At 39.5% G+C, this 25,187-nt stretch overlaps 1 protein-coding gene across 3 annotated transcripts in view; it reads right to left on the bottom strand.

The window, feature by feature from the left end:
• The window catches only part of LOC137139298 (acid-sensing ion channel 1-like), a 43,313-nt gene that overhangs the window by 10,958 nt on the left and 7,168 nt on the right, over positions 1-25,187 (bottom strand). The gene's annotated exons all lie outside the window — the stretch shown is intronic.

Here is a 25,187-nt window from a genome sequence, read left to right as displayed (position 1 = left end):
GTCATTATTGCCAAACGGCACAAGTCAAGATGAGAGGAGAACAACAATAGGTAGAGAAGTGCAGGGCCCCTCAGGGAGTATGGCTAACTAAAAAGGCTTCATACAGAAAGTCTGTTTCTTAATTAGAGAGTGAAGGTCAAAGACTGTCATGCACTGACAAAACGCTACTTTGATCCAGACTTTAAAAGTCTCAGTGACGATTACATGGATTGCCAGGACATTTTATGCAAACATTCACTGTTCCCAAACAATAGGATCCCCTGATATTTCCTGGAGAAATAAGAATTTTGATGAGGACTGTATGAGCCGTATCTGATCGGAATTCTGCAGAGCTATAAGGAGGCTGAACCACTGAATTTTTTCTAGGGTCAAAGTCAGAATACAGAGCAAGAATTGATCATGCAAATCAAGACGATTATGTCCAGTGCATCGACTGTTGGATGACACCTCGGGGCCATGCAGGACGGGGCTGTGTAATGATCACCTAATAGGTTTGGACAACAAGTATTCCTCACGTTATTGACAACGGAGGACAAAACAGGGGACGGGATGTTAGGCAAACAAAAGTGTTTATCCTGCATCATTTTAAATTTGATATTTCCAGTACACCATCATCAGTCTTGTTGCTGTCTTCCCTGCTGTTTTATAGATGAAATATAAAAGCTCCTCCATTGCTGAGAAGGGAATTTTTATCCATCATTTTTGGGATTTTAACCACCGGCTCCCACACACTAAAAACATTTCTGTCCCTCCTACCTTCCATTCCTCCCTGGTTTGCATTGCTTTTCCTTTGTTCCCTTGTCTCTCCTTAGCTGTGATGTTTTTCCCCCATAGACTCCTCTCCATCTCCCGCTACACATCCCCACCCATCCCTGCTTCATTTCATGAATATTTTACAGGCCAGTAGAGATCGTCCTCCTCTTCTCTCATCCTACTCTGTCCAGGCTCTCGGTGCCTATCACCTTTAGAGATGATAGCATTGTAAGGGGCACTTGAGGAGGCCGGAGGAGAATGGGGAGCATATCAGATGGAGAAAAGTGGGAATACACAATAATCAGCCTCAACATGCAAACCACCAGGTTGTTGCCTCTATCTAAAGAGCAGTAATGTGCTGACATTTGCACTATCACAGCATGACAGAGGGAAAACCCAGGTAAACCAGGCAGATGCTACAAGACCACAACATCCAGCAGGTTAAAAGAGGCTCTTTGTAACTATTGTGCATTATGATGCTGTCTTGGTAGAAGAAGTTCTCAGTTGATGTGCAAAATACTTTAATGCTAGTTGGACATCTGCATTTAAAGTACATGAAATACTATGTTATGATTTTATCATCAGAATAGGGTAAAGACATCATTAATACTATTACTACAGATTTAATATCTATATAAAATATATCTAATAAAAAATTATTAGATTGTTAATACTGATGCATCAATTCTAAGATAATTACTCAATAAAATAATTTGATGATTACTGGTTTAGGTTCAATTGTCTAGTTTCACCCTTTAAATATGAATGACTATCTGCTATGGCATAAAAATGAATATATTTAAACTGGACAAAAAACAAAGAAATCTGAAGGCCTTACCCTGTACTTGACATTTTTTAGACAGAATGATTAATTAAAAATATGTGATTGACAATTAAAATATCCTAATAATATAAAGTAGTTTACCTTTTTACATTGAAAGGTAAACTAAATTATACATAACTTTATACTCTGTCCTCCTTTTATAAATGTAGGACAGTGGGATGTACATGAGAGGAGAATCAAAGACAGATCCTTCGTGAAGAGGAAATATACAACAAAACAACATAAAAATCAGATCAAGTAGAGGCAGCAGAGCTGCAGGCCACTGTACGAGGACAGCTAATTGTTCAATGCAGTCCCTGCTCACTATGGCGGATGGGCTCACATTGGCACCACACACTGAGAGGAAATAATACCCTCGGGGAAGGTTCCCTGTAATTCCTCCAACCTATTTCTGCTAGTCAAAGAAATGAAGAGAGAGGGAATTTCTTTTTTGGAAAGGCTACTTTAAATAAACTACTGCAAAATGATACTCTCAAATTCCTCCAGTGCAGACATGTCTTATTGAATAATAAAAATGATTTTTGTGAATTTGGACAGGGGACATAAATGTCTTGGAGTTGCTGGCTCAGATTTAATCAGAGTCCTTAAAATTTGTATTTAGGCCGTTGCAGTTAGCAGGCAAAGGTTGAGCAAACAGGGAGAGTGAAATGGTAAATATCTGGTTGAAAGACTAAGACATCCACTCTCAGTCAGCTGTGAGATGCAGTAATACAATTTAGTTTGACTCGACGTTTTAATCAATGAAATAGGTATATAACAGCTTAAAATCACTTGCATTTTTAAGTTGTGACATGCAACATTGATTGTAACGTCACCCCTGTCCTCTTCTTCCTTCCCTGGCTCTTTATGCTAACCTTGATATGCTGAAGATCCATATGGGATGTTAAAACCTCCTCTGCCTGCCTTTCCCTGCCTCAATCATCACCGTCGCCTACAAATCTCCTGGCTCTCCACTCGTGCCAGCCATGTGCAGAGCCCACGCTCGCTCTCTGCTGTGAGCAAAATGCCAGGCAGACAGCGAGGCCGTCACAGCTGCAGCTATGGCCGAGCCCTAACTCCAGTGTGCACTGCCCTCTTGTCACGCACAGCTGAGTAAACATCGAGGCATAAACAGCCCCGGGCCCAGTCAGAGGGGCAGAGGCCTTACTACAGCTCAGGGCATTTTAAATAGCAGGCAGGTTAACTAGGATTAAATCCTTATGCATCAAGTGTGACAGTGTTTTACAGTGTATAGTCAACCTATATTTGTCACATAATTATACACATGACTTATGTACAAATGTGCAGTGGTGGAAGAAGTATTCAGAGCCGAGTAATTCAACATGCAGCCATCATTTTACTGTTGAATAGTTAACATAGGGGCCGGATCTCTCCAAATGCTCATTAGATAAATTGGTTGTAAGATAATAAATTGGAGAAAGAAAAAAACACCCAAAGACCTTCCTGTAATGTCTGCTCTACTGTGAAATATAAACGTATAAAGTTAACCTCTTTGGTTCCCAAATAATTATTTTAGAGGAACTGCTAACAACAACAAGTAATGTAGTGGAGAAACTTACAATATTTCCCTCTGTATTTTAGTGGACTAAAAGTGCTGTAAAATGTAAATACTCTGTTAAGTACCAACAAACTATACTTAACTACAATACTTGATGTAATTACATTGCAGTTCCTTACAGTACCACCTTTGTTTATTTGACACAACATACATTTGAGTCTGAACATAAACATAAACATATTTGAGCATGAAATGGAGGCTACACAGCATCTGAGGTCAGTAGTGTCAAAACAGCTACTGCTGGTTGAGGAGCTTCAAAAGAAATTCTGACACACCAGAGCTGGTACTGTGGTTGTGCATGCCGTCTGACAGCCTGAGGAAAGAAACTTCTCTTCACTTCTCTGAGCTTTCCTTGAGGCTGCAGTGGTGCCTCCAGACGACCGCTGAGAGAAGAGCATTGCCTTATCCTGCAGCATTTGTAGTGGCTGTCCTTGAGTTTGGGTAATGCAGCCAAGTTGGTGAGCTGCTTGCTGCTGTTTCCAAAGTAATGTTCTCAGTCACACAGCAAAGAAAAAAAAAAAAACTAATCATTTATGTAAATGAAAGCTAGCAAATAAGCAGCGTGACAAGGAAATCAGAGATGTTTGCTACAACAGAACTGTGTGGTTCACTGCTGTGGGGGTGCTGAAGGTGCAAAAGCAGAGGAATGTGATGTACAGTGGGTATGTGGTGGAGGAGAAACTGACGGAGCCTATGGTAGAGTTGTTATAGCCTGAAATAAACTGCATCAGCTGAATTACAGGTCCTGTGAGCTGTCCTAGCCAGAATTTCACTATGTGTACCATACATCACGTGTTGTCCAACATGATCTCCAGATATTTCAATAATATTTTTGTGATTTGAATCTGCTGTGTTTCCCATTAATGTGGCCATTTAGTCCTACTACCTTTCAATTTTTGCAGCAAACGACAGGGGTCATCCTGTTATGTGTCTGCTCCAGTGTTTATAATTGACCAGGCTTCTTTTCAGACCATCTAAAAGCTGGAAGGAAGCTAAAGCTTTGTCAGGAAAAAAGATTTACCCTCATCAATTTACTATGCTTGATGTTGCTAAGCATCCAAATTGTAAGAATACAATAACAAAACACACACTGCAGTTTTCACCAACTACTGCTGACAAAATAAAGAATCCATTTGTGGCACCATTACTGTGAAGTAATAGTTTGAAAGAAACCAAAATTAAAGCTTTTCGTCTTTTCCACTGTGTCTATCTCATGCGTGACATTGCTTAGCTGCACTGGAAACAAACACACCAGCAGCTTCTTAGTTGTGTTTCTGATTGTGTAGGTTAAAAAAAGAAATTAAATAATTTTCATGTTTCTATGACAAGTTTTGCAACGATTTAAATGTATAATACATTTATTCTTTAATTATTAGACCTGTCACTGTCAAATTCACACAATAATAATAAATGAATTTTTCAATTCTAAAGAAACAAAAAAACTGGATATATCCACATTATAGGACCCCTACATTTCTTCTTCCTAACATGTGAATTGAAGCTGATGATTTTTCTGGTTTTGATAATAAGCTGCTAAATATACTTATAATATAAGTAATCATCAACAATTCAATGATTCGACATGTGGCTGTAGTGTATAATATGATGCAGTATATGTTGCTATACTGCAGCAGTGTGAACAAACTAACTTTACTGTTCCCTGCCACAGCCCATAATGGCTCGGTATGAACTGTACATTAATGATGGGTCATTTCAGTGGAGTTGAAATTAGTCTCCGGAGTCAGATAATTGTGTGTCCATCTGTCTACAGAGACCAAGACAAAAGGTAAGCTGCAAATGAAGCTTGATTATCTGTAATAGTTGGTCATGATATACTTCTATAGCATATAATGGGTGGATGTTTATTGGTAGGTAGTGTATGTGTATATGTCAGACTGTCTGTATGTGTGGGTTTTATTCAATGTTGTAATTTGTATGGCTTTCTCTTTGGTGCATGTCTAATAATATGCTATGTATAATAATGAGCTGTAATCATCATCCAACAGGATGGAGGAAATTTCATTTAGGAAAGCCAAAAGGCTGTCACCGAGCATTTCACTTGACACCCGACTTGAGCTCACTAATGGCGTCAGAAGCTTCTCGAAATTGCATGTTTCACTTTTCACATCCATCCTGGCCTTTCTCATAATTTACGCTGACTTAAATCGATACCATCTTTGCCCCTTTAATGAAATTGTGTATCATGCTTAAGTTAGTTTTAATTACTTTTCAATGTCATCCAAAGTAGACAAAATGAATTACATCAAATCGGATTTAATCGGAGTCCACAACCACTTTTCCCACGGTGTTGCTAAGGTGCCGTCATGCCATCGTGCTCTTAATGTGTGCTGTGAAAGCCTGACAAAATGGACACCTTGCATTAAAAAAGGCTGCGGAGGCTGTGCAACAGTGAGACAGCTTCCTAGGAAAAAAAAAACCGCCACATAAATAAGTCGAACACAATATCTTCTATTGTGAAATGAAAACCGTAAATGCTTCTGTACATATGGTAATATATCACTGGGTAACAACATACTCACAAGATTTGCTTATAGATGATGTGTGTGACATACAGGCAATTCTATTCCCTCTGGGCACTCCTCGTAAAACACACACACACACACACACACACAGTCCAGTTGCACAATAGAGTACTCATAGATTTATTTTAGGAACAGCACAATGATTCAACATCTGAGTGGCTGTAATAAAGCAGTTGAGCTCTTCTGAGGGGTGAGTTTAGACCAGCTCGTACAGTGGCTCTGCCCCAGGCTGGAAGTTGGGCAGCAGAAGGAGTCATTGCAGCCAACCCAGAGCTTTTGTTTACTGGCCAATGTGATCACCGGGGACAGCATCCCGAAAGAGGAGAAGGAGAAAGCCATCACCCTCATTAATAAGAAAACATCAGCGACAGATACAGGAGCTGCTGGAGAAGAGCACCTTTCCGCTTCTGTGCCGCCAACAAGCCCCTTTTTTTCACTGTCTTTCATTTTGCTGCTCCCAAAATACCACCCGGCGAAGGTGGGACGAACCTCAGTTAATGAATGCATTCATAACAAGGACTCCAGTCACTTTTTGGTGCAGTTTAGAGGGCGGGTAAAACTGTCAGGAGTAGAAAAAGGCCCTGCAGCTCTTCCCCTGGAGTGAACCTCCTTCATGTGACAAATTTCACACTCTGCTGAGAGAAATCCGCTGAGGCTTTAGATTTGCCAGGCTGTCACATGCTGTTGCTGAATACCAAGAGATTAATTCATTTCGCAAATAGTGCATGTAAGCAAGTCTGACCCCTTAAACACGCAGCGTTCACGCCATAACTACCTGCTCAATGTCAAAGTGACAGCAAGGGAAGATTCAAGCTGGGAGACGAGATAACGGACTATAATGGACATACCCAAATGTCAACATGTCCAACAAAAATACCCTGTTGTTGGCTTGAGTAAACTAATTCAATAGTGCTAGGTTTTAATTGAATGAAAGCAAATTTATTACCCGTACTTTACTGCAGTTGCAGCAATAATAAACAGCATAAAGTGATATGCCCTGTCTCTGAGACCTCCATCAGCTGGATAGTAGAGGCATGGCAAGTTTAATTAAAGACATCTTTGTGCTTTCACAGAGCTGAAGCAGAGTCAAACTGCGTACGCTTTAAAGTCTTTAGAAGAAGCAACATTCTTTCAAAGATATATCAGCAGACTATACATCCATATTTTCTGGCCAGCAATGATTTTTTTAGTAATTCTACTTTCCAAGAAAATAAGTTTCCCTGTAGGAATTTCAAGAAGAATGAACCATTGTTTAGCCATTATTTTTTTGTGTTGTGCAGACTGTTTAAAAGAATCAATCTGTTTTATATTTCCCTCATGCTGTGTGTTTCTGTGGTTGGTTGGATGTGAGTGTGTGTGAACTCGTCAGGAGAGCAAGGGGGGTAAGTGTGTTTGCTGTGAGGACTCAAGAGAAATAAACACTCAGTGGTGGAGTCGACCACCCCGCTGTGTCATGTCAGAGAGAAAAGGACAGCAGGCGATATGACACGGGCACCATAGAAAACATACGACTGACAATACACACACTTTAAAAGTCCAACTGAAATCTGACTGCAGTCAAACGTAATGTCAACACGTTTTTAAGTGTATTATTTATAGATTTTTTCTATCAAAAAAAATGAAGAAAAAGGTCTTTGGGGACACATCAGAAATGATAGAGGGCTGTGGCTGTGTTTGATTGACAGCAGCTGGCAAGCTGAGACACTGCAGGGGAGCCAGGGACAGAGTAAAACAACTTGTGCTTTATTTTACAAATTATAGGAGGATATTGATTTGTTCAGGATTGTCTTATCACTGTCTCATCCACTACATGCGAGTCAGTCCCAGAAGGTCCCACAGAAAGCATCGGGGACACAACTAAGAGTGCTAACCAGTTGGTTTTGCAGACGTGCATCTGGTTAACTGTCCTATCTTCATTTAAAACAAACAAACAAAAACCACAGCACACAGCTGCTACCCTGGAGCTTTTCTGTCAAACGGGTCTTCACTTGCAGGTAACTTTACAAGTTGTTTATTGTTCTGGAGTTGAGCAGCTAATTAACGGTCTAGTCTCCAAAATGACATTAGCAATGCACATTTCCCCTGAGAGTGTTTGTTTAGTCGTCCATTCAACAGACTGAGGTGCAATTAAAGATGTGTCTATGTTTGTAAGTTAGTGTACATAAGAACGAGACTAGATTTGAGCAGGTAATAATATGGGTTTGTGGAGTTTAATTCTAAAGCATGTGTGGAGCAGCAGACAGAAAAAGCTAAATTTGTAGGAAGCACTACTAATCACATCTGCACTGTCAAATCAGTCACCAAGAAAGTCGAAACAGTTGCATTGGCTGCTGCCTTATAGCTAGAAACAGCCCCAGTGTGAAAGTCACACTGACTGGATACTCTTGAAGCATGTGGATGCTAGGGTGAAAGGCTGGGTGCGAAACAAAATGGCAGGACTGTCAGAAGTAATTGCTTGCTTCTGAAAATCGGGAAAAGCAAATGTTGACACTAGCAGTATGTTACGGAGGAGAGAAGTTATAAACATGAACACAGCAATTTGTGAGAAACGGATAAGAAACTGATTTGGATCGGTAAACCATTTGGTTCTCATAAATTATTTCTACAGAGTTTGATCTTTTGAATGGCTGTAGGGGATTTCAATTCTTTTCTTATCAGTTAGAAATGGTGGATAAAGAAACGCTTTCAGCAGTGGTGCTTTTCTTTTCCTCTTTTTTACTATGAGCTGGTTCAATTTAGAGAACCCAGCGAGTGAGTAGTGTCGGTGATAGTTGAGGGTCAGGTCCGTACCACCTCTTTACAAGCGGGGGTTGCCATGGTGACCTAAAGAAAGGGATAGCGGGAGGTCAACAGCTCGTTTAGACAAAGATTCCCTATAATCCTAAACACAAATCCTTTTACATACTTGTGAGAGCACATGTGTTTTTTTGGTCACTTGACAGAAAAAAAGATTGTCTTCAAGGTAGCCTACAAGGGCACAAAGGAAAAGAAAAACATATACTGCAGTCACTGTGCTTGTTTGGAGGAACAACCCAGGTCTGAGGAGCAGCTAATGAAATACATCATTCAAGGCCATGGCGTCTTTTTATCGCAATGCACAATGCAATCAAATGATGACTTGATGAGCTCCTCGCTGCTGCTCAAATCAAGGAGAACGCACACTGCACCCTCTCCAGAGGGAGCGCGTGCATTTTGACATTTTCCAACTGCAAGTGTGACTCCATTTAAATGGTGAAATATTAGGAAAGTCTGAATTTAGCCTTCAGGGAAAAGAGCAGGCTCTAACTGTTAACGGCAGCAGTGTGGAAACTGTTCAAGATTGGATGAGCTCTCCTTCACATAGAGGAGAAAGTCAGCAGGGAGATTTTGGAAAAATGTTTGTATTTTCAAGGTTTGGCTGCCTGCGATCTGCTCCTCCCAGTGTAATGGACTCCTCGAGTCGGACACATCCTGAACTGATGTTCACTTTCACCACATTGGAATTCTCAGGGCATCAAAAGCAGCATTGCACAGCCTCCTCGTGTCCGTACTGAATAACCCTGTGGTCGTGACGGTCAGTAGCTGGTCTGGCTGCTTGGAAACCAGAAACCTTTATAAAAAGAATAAATGCAGCTCTCGTTCTTTTTTCTTTTTTTTACTACTGATAGGTGTTTCTTTGAAGCTAGTGTAAAGTTTTTATAATATGATCTGCATGGCGTATACTCGACAGGAATGTCCTGAGGATATCGTAATGCATGCTGGGATATACTGGGTCTGTCCCCTCTGTGACCCTGCATTAGAATAATTTGGTTTCAGGTATTTGTATTTAAGGGTACGGCCCACACAGATGTTTTCACTTATTCTGGCTGATTAAACCTCAGCTCTAGATGAAGATGGGTGCAGCCTTGTCAAAAATTATATAAGAACACCAGACTTCATGTACTAATGGAGTTGCCAAGTGGGAGAAGCTATTTCGGGCATGATGTGTATTTAACTCTCCAAGCTGAATCATCACAACAACTGCAATTGAAAATCTCTCATTCTGTGTACAAACGAGCTGGGATTTTTTTCTAAATCTTTAATTTGATCATTTGTTTTGACCTTTAGTTTGATCAACACAACATCCTCGAAAAATACATGGAAATTATAAATATACTGTATGCATTTATAATATAATATAAATAGATTGTTCTGGATTAAGAGATGAATTGGTTACAGATGAGCATATCATGATTGGATATAAAGGGAAGATTTACCAAAGGCTCAGTCTCCAAGGAAAAAGCTAAAATTGCTTGTGGTTTAACAATTTGTGCCAAACTAATAGAAAAATTATTTAATACATTATTGTAAACAATTGGGATCTACCATCTGTATTGCATAATTTTCATAAAAACAATTTTTAAGGAATTTACCAAAGTAAACTTTTTTGTTTTTTGTTTTTGCATTGAAACTTTTTCTTCATAATTAAAAAGAAAAAGCAAAATGTTGTGTACAGTCCAGACTGCAAACCTAAAGAGAATTTATCTCAAAATCTGCAGCCTGCGTCGGCTTTACATTTTAGGCGAACTGACTCCATTTCTTGTGTTTCGTGCTGATTTGAGAAATCAGAGGACTCCCCAATGTTCAGCCAGGATTAGAGATGGGGTGGGGCTGATTTCTCATTCAGGAACTGCTGTTTGGTCTTTTTTTTTTTTATAATGTCACAGTGAGATGCTGATTGGGCAGTAAAATGCAGCCTTTACTGATGTTAATGGATGGACAATAATCATCTATTATTTATAATATTATACAGTTTTTAAAAGTAACACAGTGACAGGGCCAAAGTTTTTTTGCTTTTTAGGCTTTTATTTTTTCTTTACTAACGCTTCCTCGATTGTATACATTTACTTAAGTAACAGTTATACTAGACTTTTAATGGAGATTGTTTTTAACAGAGGGTATAAGACATTTTATTCAAGTAAAAGATTTAGGGAAGAGGTTTAATCTTTCAACAGTTTCGGTTGTGCGCAGGCTCTTTTAGACATTTTATCACAGCAGACATTTTGACATAGTAACACTAGGGCATTTCCCACTAATGCTATACAGTACACCTCATTCACACTTCCAAATAATACAATTAATGATTTTATAATTGGCAGGTTTCATGGCAGACATTTTGACAAAAGAAAATGTCTGCTGTGGCTTTAGAAAGCTCACATTCCCTCATGTCCTTGTTTAAATTCCCAAATGTGAGGGTTTTAATCGTATAGACAGTATCTTTCACTAGGATTTTACAGCATCCTCTCTGATTTCTCTTTTCGTGTCTCTTTCTTGTCTCTCCCATTTTCCTGTCCCTCTCTCTCAGCCATTCTGTGCTGTTTATTATGCATCCTTCCTCCCTTTTCCATATCTGAACCCGCACAGCCCAATTTCACAAAGTGGAACTCATTTGTCTGTCTTCAAATGCTAATAGAACATATAACAAATGCCACTCAAAATTATCTCCACTGGCTGATATCAGTGTATAATTAAAACAACACTGTCCTTAATAAGGTGTCAGAGGTGATAACACAGGGCGCTGATAACTCTTTAAAGACGCACACATAGACATGCATGCACCCAATCACTCCCTTGTTACCAAGCAACAATAGAGTTATAATGAGAGGGACCATCATGCCAAAACTAATTTCCAAGTATAAGGACTAATGCTCTGATTGCTCAGTGGCCTTCTTTAAGTAGGTTATTGTCTTTAGTTATTTACTATTTTAATTAACCTTTTTTTGCACCGCACATAATTTCTCCTCAGTATACTTTACATTATGCTTTATTTTAGCTCATTTAAAATTGAAACTTTTCAATTGTAATTGTTCCTGTTATAGTAATTTGTTTTTGTTGTAGTAGAGTTGTAGCTTTATCTCCTTTTTCCAAGAAATCATTGTAAATCTTGTGGTTATGGTAGGTCCTTCCCAGATCTCTAGCTGCTCTGCTCTACATGCACAAACAGCATGGAGGTTCCTTCCTTACAGGCAACTTGCACTGTTTGTGTGTGTGTATGCGTGTGTGAATGAGATGCAAATTGTGTCTTTCTATCTTTCCATGCTGACTTTTCAAACTTTGTAACTTCTCGCAGCAAATGCTGTAGCTAATGTTGATTTTTTGTAAATATGGAAAGCAAACTCCAGGGACATCCCTCATGTTTTTCAGGATGACAGATAAAAGAAATGTTGAATGAGAAAGTACACTGGGTTGCAAAAACAAGCAAACAGTGGTGTCCGGTTCTAACAGCATGAGTTTGACTCTTTATAATCTACGAATATATAATACCTACTCAAATCTGTTCATCTTGGGAAGTGTGTAAACTTTCTCTCACTTTGCAGACAAACTCTTACTTGGCTCTGAGGTAAATAGCTGCACTCGATATTTAAATGCAGCAGCTCTGAGTTATGTGAGGGATTACAGCCCAGAACACAACCTGAAGGTGTCTAAGAACTGTGAGACACTGCTCCATCAACCTTGTTTTTCTGCTGTTCTGACTGAAAACCTATTGCCTGTTCCCTTAATTGAGCACTGAACTGTTATTGAGGTGGAGAGGTGGGAGAGTAGCTGGACCAGCGGGTCCTGCGGGGCAGACAGCAGCATCTGCAGGCAGAGAGACTGATGACAGGAGGAGCATAATAAGTTGCTGCTGCTTCTTTTAACAGGTGTGTCCCTGTCAAGTGGAGGACACAGAGAAAGAGAGAGGTGGGCCAGACAGCACGCCTGCCCACTCGGCTGTGGCTTAAACTTGAGCTCTGCTACACTAATCAGAGCAGCAGAGAAACTGTGATGAACAGATAAACAACAAACACAAATCCAATTTCCTTTTTTTAGATATACCTGTCATTCCCAACCATAGTTACATGCTGCGGTGACTGATGTCCCCTAAGCTGGGTGGTTGTCTGAACATCACTCACTAAGTTGTAATGCCTGTTTTGCCTAATGTAAATGCATAGCAGCACGAGTGATGGATCTAATTTCATTTCATAACAATTGTGTTAATGTATGGAAGGTGAAGAGAGAAATTCATTTATGCTCCACTCAGTTTGTTTGTAACACACCTTAAACATATAAGTGAACAATTATATCTGAGCCCATCAACAAATAAATCAGTCGATAGTGAATGGACATCCTTATTATGGATAACGAAATCAATGAGGGACTTCAACTTGTGGACAGAATTGTGGTTTTACATGTCAAGATGTTGAAACACACAGTTTTTTCAAACACGCTGCTCCTTCCTGTCACACACACACACGCACACAGATATTTCTGTGTGTGACTTTCTGTGTTTATTTAGGTTGTTTACAGACATTTGTACGCCCCAAAAAAGGACCACAACACTCACATGTTATCACATCAGAAAACTAATAGTACAAAACTAGTTAAGAGTTAACAGTTTACCGTAACATAAATACAGGCATTTGGATTTGGGTTTGTTTCTATTTAAGCATTATTTACTCTTCGATTAGCCCTGGTTTGCTCTGACAAATTTCTGCATCTCAAAACCATATTAAGACACTGCTCACATTTACGTTTTCAGGATGATCCTTGTGTAATTTTACCATCCATCTTGTTCAAATGCAGCCTGAAACAAATCCTACAGACCACTTGGTTGAAAATACACATTTTTGAGCTAAAAACAAAACAATGTAATGTACATTTTTTACAATTAATATTCTTCAACAATAAAAATGTTCAAATTTGCCTGGAAAAGACTGGGAGTGATCCAAAACACTAAAGTTGTGAGCCATAAAAAGAGAATGTGCTTAAATGTTCCACAGAGCTTTGGAGGGCTGCAGAGTCAGGTGGTGATTCAGGTGAAGTGACTTATTTTGCATCACACATTTGATCCATTGTTAATATAAAATATTGATTAGTGCCGCTTTAAGGAAGAAAGTCTCATTGAGATTAAACTACTTTTTCCAGAGACGCAGCCAAGACGACTGCATAATAACATTACATAAGGGCAATAAATGCCGTCCAAATGATATAAACAGGCCCAGATAAATAGAACAGGGTAGAAAAGAGAACTATCATTGACATTTCTTTCTTTTACATCCTGATTTTGCAAAACAATCAGCCAAGTGCCTAAAATCTGTCAGATTTAATAAACATATTGGTGGGTTCTGATAGCCAGCTTAGTTACATTAGCCAAAAGCCCCTGGTTTAAACATGTATCCGTGACATTAAAGTACACGTGGTATTTTTTGATCATTTGAGACGGACGAGTGCTCAGCATCAGCACACTGCCACTGTTACACTGTATTTTATGAACTGGAAGTATGTAACATTAGGTGGAGCAGAAAAACCTGAACAATATTTGGTTGATATTTGCTGAATAATGAAGTAAAAATATAATTTTACTGGAGCTTCTAGAGCCCCTGCGGCTCCTGTGGGGATCAAACGCAGCGGGAGGAAAATGAACCTGGACAGGGTTAATGAATGTCACAGAGCAGTGAACGTAGAAGAATCTCGCGGTTGTGGTTTGATAATGAGTAAAATAAAAACAGTACACAAAGCCTCCCCAAAAAAACGGCCTAAAATTCAGTGGCATACGTGAATGGAATGAGATTAGCCAACAAGTGAACTGCAGGTTGTTTTTAGGGGGGTATTGAACAGTTTCTCTAGTAATTTTGTTCGCTTTTCCCTTTCCTCCCCTCTGTCAGTCTGCAAATGTCTTACTATCCATCTCCTAATTGTACCATCAGTCTGCATTGTATTCTGTGTGGTAAACACAAAATGTGATAATGATAATCTTTGAAGAAAGTGCAGCATCGTGAGGACCCAAATCCAACCCAATACTTCACACTCTCTCTCTGTCTCTATCACTATCTATCTTACACAGACACACACATGGACACACGTCAGCCAGTGAACTGTGGCTTCTGCCACTTTTTTCTGCAGATGTTTCGTTATTTCCTGCAGACACATCTAAAAGTAAAAACTACAGAAAGAAATGCTTCCTAAACTCCGGCCGCAGGCCAAGCTGGAGACAACGCTGGTTAACCGATTAGCCCAGTAATTGCAGTGGAAATGCCACTTTCAGGTTGATATAAAAGTGCAAAAGCACATCCAGGAAATACTAATCAGTCTCCCGGCTGTTCTCCCAGGGGGGCTGCTGCTGCTGCTGCTGCTGCTGCTGTTGTTGTTGTTGTTGTTGTGAATGCCACTGCCTCCTGCGACAGCACTTTATCTCTGTGTAGGTGTCTGTACTTGTCTGATTTTACTGGCTAGAAATGAACATCTCCGACTTTACCAATAGTTTTCCACCCAGACAAACCCTTTAACACAAGTAAATGTGGGCAGGAGCTTCCTGCATATTAGAATAAATGACTCATTATAGCCGTGTCAGACATGCAGAGAGAACCTTCCTTGTCCCCTCAGTGCTCCTAGCTCCTGCTGCTTTTTCCCTCCATTCAACCTTCTCATTATACCCTTAATTTTTGCTGTAAATAACATGCCTCCAGCTCATTTTCTTTTCTTCTCTCTCTTTTCTTCCTTGCATTTGTCCTTGCCTTGTTTAGGCTGACTTCCTTTCTGGCCTGTTTCACACCTGCAGCGACTACAGTCTACATCCTCACCTGCCACTACAACTGCTCCCATCTGTCTTTTCTCACCTCGTCCTGCCCTCTGTCCATTTCTCCGACCTTGAAGCACACCAAACCACCGTCTGTCTGCACACAGTTTTTGTGCCTTTTACACAACAAAAAGACATTTAAGCAGGTTCTTCCAAAATGGAGTTCAGGCTGAGAAAACCCAGCAGCTCTGTGTTTGTGTCTCTGGCAGTGCTGTTTGTACTATGGCAGGATTATTTGATTGTTTACAGGTTTAGTGCATGTCTGCTATCATTCAGCCATGTTTACAGTGCACGTTCCCTGACAATACAGGATTAGTGGGAATTGCTGTGTGTGTGTGTGTGTGTGTTTGTGCATCTCTGTGCATCTGACTGGAAAACCTATTTTAACCACAAAACTGTTGCCCATATCCCCAATATACCCCATAGTCCGTATTTGTTTGCTTTTTTTCCACTCTGTTGAACAATATCTTATTTATTCTGCTTCTGCTTGTTAGTGCCCTTAATTAAAGCAATATTACATTCATACTAAGTTAAAAATACTCAAATGCAGTATGTCATGTTATCATGACTGCACTGTTACATGAAATGAAAAAGTCTTGTGATGATGATTTAGTCTGACATTGTAACCTTGGAAATATCTGAATTGAATTTAAAATAAACCTGAGTGACTCTAAACAATAACTGGCTGCACATCACGACACAACTGTCCAAAGTTTTTTGTTTTAATTCTTCAACATTTGAATGCTTTTAATTTGATTGACTAAACTAACTAAAATGAAATGGTTTTATTTAAATTACTGTAGACATCAAAGGAGGAATGTAAGTTGGAAATGAGAACAACTCTGAAGGTGCCATAAGAGTTACTGGCCAAAACAATTAGAAATAAGTCTTGTAATCTATCAGTGCATTATTTCCTTTGAAAACACCAAACATATAATCAGACATATGGGCTACCAATCACAAGAGAGCTCCTGGCTAATTAGCAGTACAGTGGCATTTAGTGACACTCTACTGTGTTTTAATGTACATTCTGATGACACAGTAGAATTTGCACATCATTGTGCAAATTCACATTAACACACTGTTAACAGAGTTTGCTGGGAACAAGTGATGATAATTAAGTGGTCACAGAGAGAATGAACTGATAGGTGGCACAGCAGCCACAAACTTACTTGCTTTTCTATGTCCTCAGTTACACAGTATTACCCATCATACTGCCAAAATGTTGTTCATGTTGATAACATGGCTGTTAAGCTTTTGCCTGATCCCTATATGTTGATGTATTTGGAGCTGATAACCAAACCAGCTTATCTGATTATTATCTAAATTATTATTAATTTGCACAGTGTTACATGTGCTGGCAGGGCATTTACACTGCTGCCCTTCAATTACTGCTATGTTCCTGCAACCATAAATATATACAGACCTATCTTATTATCCTGTTCTTCATATTTCATAAAGATATGTTTTTATTATCATTTCTAAAAAGTAGCTTGCAACAAAGGCATTAAATAAATGTAGCTGGGGTTTTTTGTAAAAAAAAATATATATATATATATATATATATATATATATATGTATATATATATATGTTTGTGTGTCTAAGGCAACTTCTGGAAACACACAATTAGCCCGCTTTAGGGTCAGGCGAGTACAGAGGAGATCAGACGCTGAACTGCACCATCATTCCTCCTTGGCCTCCTCCTCCTTAAACTCCATGCAGCAGTCTGAGTCACAGCTAGCCCTTTGCCAGCCTGCCTCCAACCCACACAGTGCCCAGCCCTCAAATCACCTGCACTAATCCTCAGGATAAATAAACTATGTGCAGAGCAGCGCAGCCAACATGGGCTATTTTCAGCCCCAGTGTGCTATTTTTCCCTCTCCCTCTTCCCCAGTCCGAAATGTCTTCATAAAAAGCATTTCCCCATTTTAGGCCTGGGCAAATAGAGCGTGCTTGAGCAGCATTACTGATCCGTCTAGAAACCAGCTGGAGACATAGAGAAGCTGTGTGGCTGTTCGCCCTTTCACGACGTGGGATAAAAGATCCCAGGACTTTAAGATGAGCAAATTAGTCTGTGGTTACTGTAGTGGTCGTTACCCTTAAAGGAAGATAAATAAATATTTTACATAATTAAAATAACAACTAGTCATCTACTTTTTTTCCAAAGCTCGGTACAATGCACAATGCACATCCTGCAGATGTTTAATCACCCTGTGTTAGCAGAGTTTTGCATTTTTCTCTATTGTAGCAATTATGCACATCTCCTTCCTATTCCCATCTTTCAGTCTCTTTTACCTGCACTTAATGACACCCTAAGCGTCCTGCTACTCTTTGAGGGTCACATTCTCTTTTATACTCTATAATGGCATGAAACAAAAGAGTTTTTCTATCATGGGGAAGCAAAGTAAACAAGACACAAAAACTGAGCGATAGACAAGATAGAGAAAAATAAATGTGTTTCTAACCACCTGTTATGATGCACATTAAGTAACTTAAGTGGAGATATGTAAAATTATCATTTTTGCAGATGGCTGATGTGGAAGTGGAGGTTTAGCATTGAAACCAATGTGAAACGGTGCCATGGAAATGATGACATTCTCGAAAATTCTGACAAATATTAATTTTGATCTCTTTTGCCATTTTGCTGGAAATAAAGAAATTTAAATTGATTAAAAATTGTTAATTTAAGATAAACGAGAGTTTAATCCAGAGGGATGTAAGGGAGGTGAATAATTATTACAGTTCCTGTTTTAAAATACACTTGATAAAGTTGCACTTCAGCTATGTTGGTGTGTTTGGCAGTCTCACTGCTGACAGACGGCTTTCCTGTGCAGGATTGCTCTCCATTAAGAGCCCGGAGTGTTCACCTGCTGATCTGGGTAATGTGGTTACCCTGAACCTCAATCATTCTTTGGAGGTGGTCAGCACTAAATGCCCCTCTTTCAGCAGTGTAGGGTGAATATTAATTTAATCCTCTGTAAGTGTTTTCCTGTTTTATCGCAGTGTTGTTGAGGGAATACATTTAAGTGATTTTCTGTGCTCTTAATTTCTCCATGTATTCTTCTTTCATCAAGATGTTTTTGTCTGTCTTGTTTTTTTGGTTTTGTTTTGTTTTTCTTTTTTAAAATGCAGGGCTGCAGAATTAGGAATTGAAAGCGGGAAGATGTCCTGGGGGCAAAGAGAACAAAGAAAAGGGCATAAGAGTGAGCGAGGGAACGTGAGGTAGAGGAAATGGGAGAGAGAAGAACATGAAAACATAATGAAGAATGTCAAGCCCATGGGGATTGATGTGAGGAATGCAGTGTGCAGAGGTTGAGATGAAGGAGAAATGCAGAAACCAGGAAAGAAGGAAGTTATAGGGCAGAAACAAATCTGGATAAACAATGTGACGAAGTCGGTGAAGTCAACTGCACTTCCTTCTTCTTGGTAAAAGATCTGTGACCGAGAGGTGACATAACTTTGTGATGTGATATTTCCGGAGCCAAGATGCAGAGTGCAGCTGTGCTGGCCGTCAAGCTGCTGGGACATGTGGGTGGTGGCTGGGCTTCAAAATTGGTTGCTTCAGGCTGCAAAACCCAGAGGAAATGCAAGCCTAAGTAAGTTCTTGCCAACGAAAAGATGGGCTGTTTCCCCCCTGAAGAGTCTGGTTATTTTCCAGCTTCCAGCACGGCCTGGAGTTGTCAGAAAAATCTGAGCTCATTATCACCCTTGGGTTTCGTGTAGTGAGTTCAGGTTGGAGCTAAAGACCATTACTACATGAGCTTTACAGCAGTGAAACAGGAACTCAAACACAAGAGCACACTTAACTGCAATTGTGCAATCCGATGGAAACATCACAGTGCAGAAAGTAAACTGTAGTTGGGATTTCAAGGGAATGCAGTGGGGGGGGTTGTATATTTTAATCCATCCCTTGAGAGAATATTTTACACAACTGATCATTTTCTAAAGCTTACAGCCCATTTTAAATCTCCTAACTTCCAGACAGCTATTGGTTTCACTTCATGCCAGCACAGCCTGAAAATCGACTCAGTGAAACCTGCTTGAGAAAGGTAATCCATCACTGCAAACATTTACTGTAGGTGTTTAGTTTTCGTCAAAGTGACTTTAAATCTGCTGCCTTATGCAACTGTAAACAAAAACTCTGAGGCTTTAGCAAGTGGTCATTAGCAATGCATTCATACTGAACAGTTTCTTTAAGGGTTATATAACTCTTTCTTAGAAAGACTCTAATACATTTACAGCAGCAGAGCTCGCAAATGATAAAAACTGTGAGTCTCATCCCTCCAAGCTGACTCTTCTCTTTTCTGAGGCACAGCATGTCTTACATTTTGTCTACAAAATCTACAAATGCATGTTGCCTTCTTGAGACATGACAGCAGCGATCAGAGTACAGAAATTATAACACAACTGTCACGAAAGCAGTGCACTGGGAGCTTCGCAAGCGCACATCTATTCCCCGGGTAGAGCTGTCAAAGTCTTTGACAAACAGAAAAGGGCCAAACATCAGACCAAGGGAAGTGAGCATCAGAGTGGGACTCCTGCTTTGTTCTACTTTACTGGAGTTCACTGGTGAGTGGGTTTCTAAATAAGCAGAGCTTGCTGTCTACTACAGAAATACCTCAGAGTCCAATTAGCAGCAATAATTCTCCTCAACTGTTGAGGAGCAGAGGGGAAGCACTGGGTGCTTTCGATAACACTGTAATAACTACTGGAGCCCATTTATCCATTTCTCAAAGCGTTTCCCTGAGTGAAGGGATACAAAAAGTTTCCTTATGAGTCTGACTTGTCTTGCTTTGCACTGTCTTATAAAATTATCAATTAGCCATGGAGTGTCTTGCCAAAAATGGCAGAAAAACACAACTTGAGAAAGATGATTTCTGAAGTTTTGCTTGCTCAGCCATGAAGAAACAAGGAAATAGTTATTTCTGTCCTGTTTAAAGATAACAAAATCTGCCTACCAGCCCTCCAGTAGCTCACACATTAACATGTTTGATCTTTTATGTTAGATTGTAGAAAAGCTGAGTTACAAAACGGACAGTTTCCTTTTTTTGACAAATTATTTATTGGCACTGAGCAGCTGCCATGCAACAATACAGACTCTAAGACGAGCTAGTAAAACTTCAGTATGAACTTCCCTCCCTGAGCTTGGAAGATAAGGACTGGATGGTTGCAGCTCTAGTTCCTACTACTACTTCACATTTACCGATAAAAATGGGGAAGAAATTTCACGTTGTGATCAACAACTAGTACAACACATAACATCCCATAAAATGGTAAAGTGTCATGTTTTATGTTTCTTGGTGCTGATGGTCTGATACCACGAGGTTTGCAGGTTCCCCTGTTTGCAGTCTTTATGCTAAGCTAACAGGCGGCTAGCTTCAGTGTGATCATGTCTGTCATTTAACACCTGACCAGAAAGAAAATTATTTCCCAACATGTTGAACTAGACCAAAAAAAAAAAAATGCACAGCTACCTTTAAGTCTGAGAACATGACAAGGTATTGACAACTTTCTCTATGTGCCATCAGATGGAAAAGTCTATCCTCAAGGCATCTTACAACAGTAGATTCATTCTTTTGTTTTCCACAATAGGCCGTATAAAATCATTTTGTTAAAAGAAGTGCTCCTGTCAGTTTGAATACTTAATCTGTATTCTTATCACAAACGACCTGAAATAGTTTCTTATCAGCTCCTTTTTCTTTTGATCTTTTGATTCGTTTCACAAAGAACAGTCAGCTGGGATCTACCTCTTTCCTTATTCATCAAGCACTTTGCAATGAAACAATGAAAAGATTAACAATGCAATGCATCAAAGACGGTCTTCAAAGGAACTGCATTTTCCAGTTTTTTGGGAGCTGTGCGGTGATGTAGATAACAAAGGGAAGTTGAGAGAAAGAAAAAAAAGATCTTAAACCTCTCCAGGGGAAACATCTCTTTGCTGCCACTATGTTCTGGTCAGACACAATTTCATGAGCACTGCACTGTTCTTCAAAGAGAACAGAAAATCCTCCATCACAGAAGACACGGTAGAGAGCTGCACAGAGGATAGGGGGCAGTTAGACTTAGACTTATGAGCTGCATAAATGAACTCCAACATAAATTATCCATCCAACATAAATTAGTAGAAAATACAGAAAGGTCAATATAATGCTTCAGTGGGTGTTAGGACTGCAGAGGCTGAAACCCACCCACTCTAACCCACACACACCCACCCCCCACACCCACACACACCCACACACGCACACACACACACACACACACAGACACACACACAGAGACTATCTACATGCTTTGAGTGTGTGCATTTCCTGTTACAGTGGTGAAATCATTTACTGAGGAAGCGATAATGTTTGGGAGCATGTGCTGACAACTAGAAGGCTGTCTCAAATCCTATCAGGGAACCGTCCTCATACTGTGTTTGGGTTTAGGATAAGAGCACTCTCGTCAGCCAAAAACTGCTGCAATCAATGAAGTGCAACAATTTTCCACTTTCCAACTTAAAACCTTGTTCTGTTTCTGTGTGAAGGTATATAAATGAAACTACAGTACACTTCAATCACCGAACAAACTGTAAAGGTCTGCAGCAATTTAGAGGTCTGGAACCAGGCCTGAACTAACAAACCACGAGTCCAGCTTCACAAAGACAGACTTATAGCGTAACAGAGATTTATGCTTTATGTTTATATTTATACACTGAATAAGGGTGTCTGTGTTTCTTTCAAAGGTAAGAGGAGTCAGACACTGTAGCTCTCTGCACATTGCTCATTTTCCAGTGCAACACCATAAATGTCCTTTTGCAGAGATTGTTTGTAAATGTGCACTGATATCCCTCTTTTCCATTGTTGCTGAACCACTATAAAGACATTTGATTTCCGCTGTGTATGGACAGCACGTATAAAGACAAGTTCTGAGACCATAAACTGGCCTTTATATCAAACAGAGAGGTGTCTCAATTTCAGCTGCTATACAAAATCTGTCTAGTTTTTTACTGTCTTATGTAGATTTAATACTAATTAAGGCTTTTTTTTTTTTTTTTTTCAAAAACCGTGGCTGAGTCAGAAATCTATCTCTATTTACTATACTAGTATAGTGCTGTATAGTCCTTCATTTATTGTGTCTGAACTCTTAGTGTGTAAATCTGTCCACTATGTACAGAAGTGCCCTCAAAAGCTGTTCACTGGAATGGAAGCAAGTTAGCATCATGCCTTGTACCCTACTTTTTTCTGACAATCTCACAACCTAATGTGTTGCACTTTATGTGTATCACAATGCAGCTGTCCTGTCTATTTGATTCATTCAGCTCTGCCTCTGAAATCTCAACCTGCACCTTTTTCTTGCCCTGTTCCCATTAACCTGTGGATTTGCTTCTTTATGCTTGTATGCTTAGTACTGCCTGGCCTGTCATTTAGAGTTATTGAACTGTTTCTGCCTGGTTGTCTGCATTTGGGCCCTTTCCCCTGATGCTGCATACCTTCCATGTGACAAGATGCTTCAACAGCTGTCAGTGATGATGCAAAATGATGAGTATCTAAAATCTCAATGTACTGCTCACTATCGAGCAAAACCACTGAGTGCCCATACAGGAGGAATGAATGATTTCGGGTAAAGGCTATGGTTGACTAAGCAACTGCTTCAAACCCTCTCAGTTCTGTTACTCCAGCAGAAAACATTTGCTTTCTGGTAGAATTTTACTGGGGAAAACGTGTAGACAGTGTGGAGCAGACCTGTACATGATGTGGCCTCGTAACGTGACAGGTCTCTGTACTTCTGCTACTGTCTGTGGATTTCACAGTGTTCTAAATGTTGTATGTTTGTCTTTATTTTTGTGATAGATAACAGCTAAATTAGGACTAGACTAAACGTAGACTCAAGGCAAATGTAGTGTCAACTCATACATTTGCACAGAAGGGAGGAAACTGTGTATACTAGGTTTAGTGATGCTACAATGTATATTTGAGAAGTGAAAAAAGACAAGAACAGAAAAATGGCCAAAATAAGGTGTTTACACAGAAAGAAAAACCTGCAAAACAGTGCAGCAAACAGAGAAACCTGCTCTGTCCTACAAAGGCAGAAGCATTTAAGTTGAGCTAAATGTTTTGGGCATGAATAAAAAGCCAGAGAAACAGTGTTATAGTTTCTAGGCCTTATTTGTAGCTGCAAACCTACAGAGAAAATAAACTGCATAGAGAGAAAAAACATTCCGTATAATATTGTTTATATAGTAGAACAGATACAGGTTGAACCTTTTTTGACCAAATATACAGACTAGTTCCTGCATTTTGCCTTTATATGGCAGTATTTAAAAAAGTGCTTATTAAAATCCTTCAAAAGGTTCGTATTCGTAATTTGAACTCTAAATTTAAAATATATCAGAGTTGCTGCTTGCAGAGTAGACAGATCTACTCCAGACTCATTTCACTGTCTCAAACAGCATGCAGAGATGTATAAATGGCTTCCAGTAGTATGGCGTTAACTGGCATTGTAGAAAAATAGTAAAATTGCCCATAAGCCAAAACATCACTTCAAAGCTACTTGAGTGCAGCTGCTACAGTAAGTGGCAACATGAAGAGCTCATCTTTGGTGCCACTGTATATGAATGTGTGTCTTAATGTTCCCTGTCAAAAAGAAATCTCTTAAGCCAACACATGCAAGTATTTTTTCCCCTGAACTCCTCAGGTTGAATCCAGGTTAAAACCATACAATGCAACAAGGTCATAGTCTTCACACAACGTACTATTGTGAGACAGCTTCTTCCACACCACTGCAGATGGTCACTTAAGATAAATGGGAACCCTGGTTTGGGTTGGGGGGCTGCCATAAAGTTTAATCTAATCTATTCAGTGAGCCTGCTGTGTGATGATCAAGGATCAGTTCCAAATTAAAAAGCAAGTCTAATGTCTGTGACTACTGGCAACAGTGTCTGGGTGTGCCAGCAGCAGCAGCAGGGTTTTATGGGACATTACAGCAAGGGAGCTCTATTTTATGCTGCAGGGAAAACGTACTGGTGCATCAGTCAACTGCACATGTATAATGCCAGCAGACAATTTTAACACATTTCTTTGACCAGCTCCATTCGATTATTCCACATCTCCACTTCCCAATGATTTAATTTCAAAGGACCTTGCTGTGCCATGCTGCCCCTCCTTTGTTTTGAAGTAGGGAATTATTGCAATGACAAAGTAAACATTTACACAGAGCTGCAGGAATTCAACTAAATAAATGAAAGGCTCACAACAATGTTTGATCATAAATTTTAACAACGAGTTATAGGCACAGATTCAGAACATATTTAATGCACACTCTGATAACAACAATCTAATATTAATCTTACTTTGCAATGTAAATGTCTGTCTTTGCTTGTGGGAATAAAAGACATACAAGCCCACACGACTACAACGCAACACAGAAAGTTTTGATTCAGACCAACAGCATCCACAGAAAAAAACACAGCAGGGATCTTTAGGTCAAAAAATTACAGGCCCCTTTCACTGAGAGGTTTGCTCTTTATTTGCTGTAGTGGTTCATCATTAGTTAAACTACTATAAATAGATAATCCTATGATTTGAACAGTGTTGTCTGCACTCTACTATTCAAACACCAAATGGTGATGCCATATGTTTTCCCTGTTGTAAAAAAGGGGGGGGGGAAAGGATCTATGCCAACATTACCAAACATTCATGTAGTACATAAATTTACTACAGTTCTATATACAGTAAGAGAATAGATGTCCTAAAGAAATAGTTCAACATTTCTGCAGAGTTAGATAAAAATATTGCTTAGATTAGCTTAGCATAAAGTTTGTCAACAGAGAAAACACACACACACACCTACTCAAATCCCTCTAAAAAAATCCCTCAACTAGCACCTTAGAATCTAAATTGTAGAAACCTATTTTTTTAAAATAGGTCAAAGAA

The sequence above is a fragment of the Channa argus genome, chromosome 13, assembly GCF_033026475.1.
Source record: "Channa argus isolate prfri chromosome 13, Channa argus male v1.0, whole genome shotgun sequence".
Classification (NCBI taxonomy): Eukaryota; Metazoa; Chordata; class Actinopteri; order Anabantiformes; family Channidae; genus Channa; species Channa argus.
Note: the sequence above shows the minus strand (reverse complement) of the source record. Positions and strands in the feature narration are given on the sequence as shown.